The following is a 6,175-nucleotide window of genomic DNA, read 5'->3' on the forward strand; positions in this document are numbered from 1 at the left end:
TGGTGGTCGCTGCTTCCTCCTCCCTCCACACACACTTTTGATTTATGCAACTTTGTTAGGAAAAACAAATGAAACTTTTAGCCTGCCTTCCTCCGGTGATATTAGGGCCTTTTCTTTGAGAATTTTTGATAGCCTTTTGGTATCCGGTTTCTCTAGTTCCAAAGCTGTGACTGTAACAATATTGCAACTTTTTTTTTTACTTTTTTGATACATGCCGAAGTGTGTGTGTGTTTGGGTGTGTATGTGTGAGAACCCTCTACCTTTCTCTGTAGTTTTTTTTATAGCCTTTGTTAAGCACTTACAATGTGTGAAGCACTGTTCTAAGCGCTGGAGGGGTACCAGGTGATCAGGTTGTCCCACGTGGGGCTCACAGTCTTAATTCCCATTTTACAGATGAGGGAACTGAAGTCACCCAGCTGACAAGCGGTAGAGCTGCGATTAGAACCCAAGACCGCTGACTGCTAAGCTCGTGCTCTTTCCACGGAGCCATTTAGTTCTTTCATAGCCTGCTCCTTTTTCCCTTTTCCCTCCCTAACACCGTTGCCCACTGTCATTTGATGGGGCCTTTGTCCAGCACATGACAGATGTAACTTCTGGCTTGAGGAAAGATAGCATAGAAATGGGCGGTGGGATTTGGGGATTTTCATTACAAAAAAGCTTTCTCGAGTTCTGCCCAGACAGGAAGTACTGCCACTCACCAGCCCTTAACCTTGGCATTATCCTCGACTCATCTCTCTCATACAACCCACATATTGGATTCATCTCCAAATAATGTCGCTTCGACCTTCCCGGCAGCCTGCTACTACATTGATGCAGGTATGACTCCCTTCCTCCTCTGTCTCCTCACTCCATTCCCTATTCCACTCTGCTTCCAGGAACACTTTCCTCTCCCCGGAACGCAGAGGAGCAGCGTGGCTCAGTGGAAAGAGCCCGGGCTTGGGAGGCAGAGGTCATGGGTTCGCCGCTTGTCAGCTCTGTGACTTTGGGCAAGTCACTTAACTCCTCTGTGCCTGTTCCCTCATCTGTAAAATGGGGATTAAGACTGAGAGCCCCACGTGGGACAACCTGATCACCTTGTATCCCCCCAGTGCTTTGAACAGTGCTTGGCACATAGTAAGTGCTTAACAAGTACCATTACTATTTTTTTAAAAAAAAAAGGAAGTTCAGTCCACGTCTCCCCACTCCTCGAACCTCCAGTGGTTGCCCACCCACCTCTGCTTTGAACAGAAATCCCTTGTCAGTGGCTTTAAAGTTTACCCCTCCTACGTTTCCTCAGTGATTTCCTCCTACAACCCAACCCGTGCTCTTCACCACTCACTTTGCCTCAATCTCATCCGTCTCGCCACCAACCCCTTTTTTCCTATGTCTTCCCTCTGGCTTGGAACTCCCTCCCCCTCCATATACCCCAGACCATCACTCTCTCCACCTTCCAAGCCTTATTAAGATCCCATTTCCTCCAGGAGGCCTTTCCCGACTCCATCTCCCTGCTGCATCGCTTATGCCCTTGGAAATGAACCGTTTGGTCCCTTGATATTCACGCCACCCTAAGCCCCACAGCACCGATTTACATAACCATAATATATTAGTCTCTCCCCCTTCTAATGATGACCGGAATCTAAGTGCTTACTATGTGTCAGACGCTGCATTAAGCCCTGGGGTGGGTACAAGCAAATCAAGTTGGACCACAGTCCCCGTCCCATGTGCGGCTCACAGTCTCTACCCCCATTTCACAGATGAGATAACCGAGGCACAGAGCACTGAGGTCACATAGCGGGTAAGTGGCGGAGCGGTGATTAGAACCCGTGACTTTTGAACTCCCAGCCTGGTGCTGTACCCACTACGCCATGCTGTAAACTTGATGTGAGCAAGGAATGTGTCCGTCAACTCTGCTGTATTGTCCTCTCCAAAGTGCTTAATTCAGTGCTCTGCACACAGCAAGCGCTCAAGGGTAGGGACCGTCTCTATATGTTGCCAACTTGTACTTCCCAAGCGCTTAGTACAGTGCTCTGCACACAGTAAGCGCTCAATAAATACGATTGAATGAATGCATAAATATCTTTGAGTAGCTGGGTGAGGAGAGGGGTGTTCCGAGGAAAGACCCGGCTCCCCCAGTTGCTGCTGCTCCTTCAATATGCAGGAATTTCTGATAACCAACCAGCCTCTCTACTGTTCACTTGGTCTCTGAAAATAAAAATAATTATGATACTTAAGCACTTACTATGTGCCAGGTACTGTACTAAGCACTGGGGTGAATACAAGCTGATCAGGTTGGACCCATTCCCTGTCCCATTTGGGGCTCACAGTCTCAATCCCCATTTTATAGATGAGGTAACTGAGGCCCAGTGAAGTGACTTGACCAAGGTCACTCAGCAGACAAGTGGCGGAGCCGGGATTAGAACCCATGACCTTCCGACCTTCAGGCCCATGCTGTATCCACTACATCATGCAGCTTCTGCAAATTGTTGTAAATGTTAAGCACTTACTGTGTGCCAGGCACCGTACAAAGAGCTGAGGGGCTTGCAGACAAAATTGGGTTGGACACAGTCCCTGTCCCACATTAGGCTCTCAGTCTTAGTCCCCATTTTATAGATGTGGTAACTGAGACCCAGAGAAGGCCATACAACAGGCAAGTGGTGGAACTGGAATTAAAACCCATGACCGCCTACTTCCAAGCCTGCTGTGCTCCATCTACTATGTGGCCGTGAGTCCTTTTTACACTTAGCTGTCTTGTTAATACGGTTCCTTTTTTATTATAATAACAATGGTATTCGTTAAATGCTTACTTTGTGCCAAGCACTATTCTAAGCACTGGGGAAGTTACAATGTAATCCTAGGCCATGCTGGTCAAGAGACCTTTTTTAATTCTTGCCACTGCTGTACAAGAGGAAAAAAATTCCAGAAGTCTAAGCCACCTCCTGTAGATTGAAAGGATCCATTGTACTCTCCCAAGCGCTTAGTATAGTGCTCTGCCCGTACTACGTGCTCAATTAATATGAACGGTGGATTGGTTTGGGCCTGTTCTTACAACATGAGCACCAGGGGATTCTTGAATTGGTTTTCAACCTGATTTACTCATATCCACCCCAGCGCTTAAAGCGGTGCTTGACACATAGTAAGCGCTGAACAAATACCAATTTGTATATATGTTGCCACTTTGTACTTCCCAAGCGCTTAGTACAGTGCTCTGCATATAGTAAGCGCTCAATAAATGCGATTGATGATGATTGATGAAATACCGTAATCATCATTTGCTGAAAGTTGTGTTTTCTCCCCGGTTTTCTCATTATCGCACTTCGGTCCCTGTACTGGAAAAGATCCGGAACGGTGGCAAGACAGAGAGAAGCTTGGTGGAATAAATTGGAGTAAATGAGCGCTCACCATAAGGGGAAAATGGAAATGCAACTCAAGACGGTCTTTTATGGTCATATTTATTGAAGGCTTATTGTGTGCAGAGCACTGTACTAAGCACTTGGGAGAGTACAGTGTAACAATAAACACATGTTTCCTGCCTACGATGAACTTACAGTCTTAAAAGGAACAGTACCTAGAGGCAAGAGGGTGGTCCCTCTGTTCAAGATTGAAAATGTGTAAGTCTCTCTGGACCGTAAGCTTGTTGTGGTCAGGGAACCGGTCTACAAAAATCTGTTGTATTGTGTTCCCCCAAGTGCTAAGTACAGTGCTCTGCACACAGTAAGTGCTCAATAAACGTTATTGATTGATTGAATAGGTAACTGCTAGCATTGAGCAATAGCTTGCCTCCATAGGGAGTGGAATTTGCGGTTAAGAGTAGAATGAAAATTCCTGACTTCTGTCCTGTTTCATATTTTTTTTCCCAACGGTATTAAGCGCTTAATAATAACAATGGTATGTAAGTGCTTACTATGTGCCAAGCACCGTTCTGAGCGCTGGGGTAGGTACTAGGTAATCTGGTTGTCCCACGTGGGCTCACAATCTTAATCCCCATTTTACAGATGAGGTAACTGAGGCACAGAGAAGTCAAGTGACTTGCCCAAGGTCACACAGCGGACAAGTGGCAGAGCTGGGATTAGAAACCACATCCTTCTAGACTGTGAGCCCACTGTTGGGTCGGGACCATCCCTATATGTTGCCAGCTTGTACTTCCCAAGCGCTTAGTACAGTGCTCTGCACACAGTAAGCGCTCAATAAATACGATTGAATGAATGAATCCTCCGACTCCCAAGCCCCTGCTCTTTCCACTAAGCCACGCTGCTTCTCTATGTGCCAGCCACTGTACTAAGCGCTGGGGCTTAGTCCCTATCCCACATGGGACTCACAGTTTTAGTCCCTGTTTTACAGATGAGGTAACTGAGGCACTCAGAAGTTAAGTGACTTGCCCAAGGTCACACAGCGGACAAGTGGCAGAGCCGGGATTAGAACCCAGGTTTCTCCCTACTCCTGCCACTGGAAGAATAAAGCCTGCCTACAGAGAAGCAGCGTGGCTCAGTGGAAAAGAGCCCGGGCTTTGGAGTCAGAGGTCATGGGTTCAAATCCCAGCTCCGCCACTTGTCAGCTGTGTGACTTCAGGCAAGTCACTTAACTTCTCTGGGCCTCAGTTCCCTCATCTGGAAAATGGGGATGAAGACTGTGAGCCCCATGGGGGACAACCTGATCACCTTATAACCTCCCCAGCGCTTAGAACAGTGCTTTGCACATAGTAAGTGCTTCATAAATGCCATTATTATTATTATTATTACAGGCTCTGAACGGACAATTTCTCTCCAGTTGACCGTGTGGGGCTAAACTCAGGTACTGAGTTTCTTTATCTTCCAACAGCCACCTGCCAAAATAGTCCCCGTCATCAAAGAGTGTCCGGTGATTCCACCACCTCCGGAGACCGGGATTTTCAAATCAGTCTCGTTTTATGCCGTCAAGTCGTTTCCGCCCCATAGCGACACCACGGACGCGTCTTTTCCAGAACGCCCCGCTCTCCATCCGCAGTCATTCTCGTAGCGGATCCAGAGAGTTTTCTTGGTAAAAATCCACCAGAACGCCCCGCTTTCCATCTGCAATCGTTCTAGTAGCAGATCCAGAGAGTTTTCTTAGTAAAAATCCACCAGAACGCCCCACTCTCCATCCACAGTCGTCCTGGTAGCGGATCCAGAGAGTTTTCTTGGTAAAAATCCACCAGAACGCCCCACTCTCCATCTGCAATCATTCTGGTAGCGGATCCAGAGAGTTTTCTTGATAAAAATCCACCAGAACGCCCCACTCTCCATCCGCAGTCGTTCTGGTAGTGGATCCAGAGAGTTTTCTTGGTAAAAATCCACCAGAACGCCCCGCTTTCCATCTGCAGTCGTTCTGGTAGCGGATCCAGAGAGTTTTCTTGGTAAAAATCCACCAGAATGCCCCTCTCTCCATCCGCAGTCGTTCCGGTAGCGGATCCAGAGAGTTTTCTTGGTAAAAATCCACCAGAACGCCCCGCTCTCCACCTGCAATCGTTCTGGTAGCGGATCCAGAGAGTTTTCTTGGTAAAAATCCACCAGAACGCCCCTCTCTCCATCCGCAGTCGTTCTGGTAGCGGATCCAGAGAGTTTCCTTGGTAAAAATCCACCAGAACGCCCCACTCTCCATCCGCAGTCGTTCTGGTAGCGGATCCAGAGAGTTTTCTTGGTAAAAATCCACCAGAACGCCCCGCTTTCCATCTGCAGTCGTTCTGGTAGCGGATCCAGAGAGTTTTCTTGGTAAAAATCCACCAGAATGCCCCTCTCTCCATCCGCAGTCGTTCTGGTGGCGGATCCAGAGAGTTTTCTTGGTAAAAATCCACCAGAACGCCCCGCTCTCCATCTGCAATCGTTCTGGTAGCGGATCCAGAGAGTTTTCTTGGTAAAAATCCACCAGAACGCCCCTCTCTCCATCCGCAGTCGTTCTGGTAGCGGATCCAGAGAGTTTCCTTGGTAAAAATCCACCAGAACGCCCCACTCTCCATCTGCAGTCGTTCTGGTAGCGGATCCAGAGAGTTTTCTTGGTAAAAATCCACCAGAACGCCCCGCTTTCCATCTGCAGTCGTTCTGGTAGCGGATCCAGAGAGTTTTCTTGGTAAAAATCCACCAGAATGCCCCTCTCTCCATCCGCAGTCGTTCTGGTGGCGGATCCAGAGAGTTTTCTTGGTAAAAATCCACCAGAACGCCCCGCTCTCCATCTGCAATTGTTCTGG

Source organism: Tachyglossus aculeatus, chromosome 6 (genome assembly GCF_015852505.1).
Source record: "Tachyglossus aculeatus isolate mTacAcu1 chromosome 6, mTacAcu1.pri, whole genome shotgun sequence".
NCBI classification, from domain to species: Eukaryota; Metazoa; Chordata; class Mammalia; order Monotremata; family Tachyglossidae; genus Tachyglossus; species Tachyglossus aculeatus.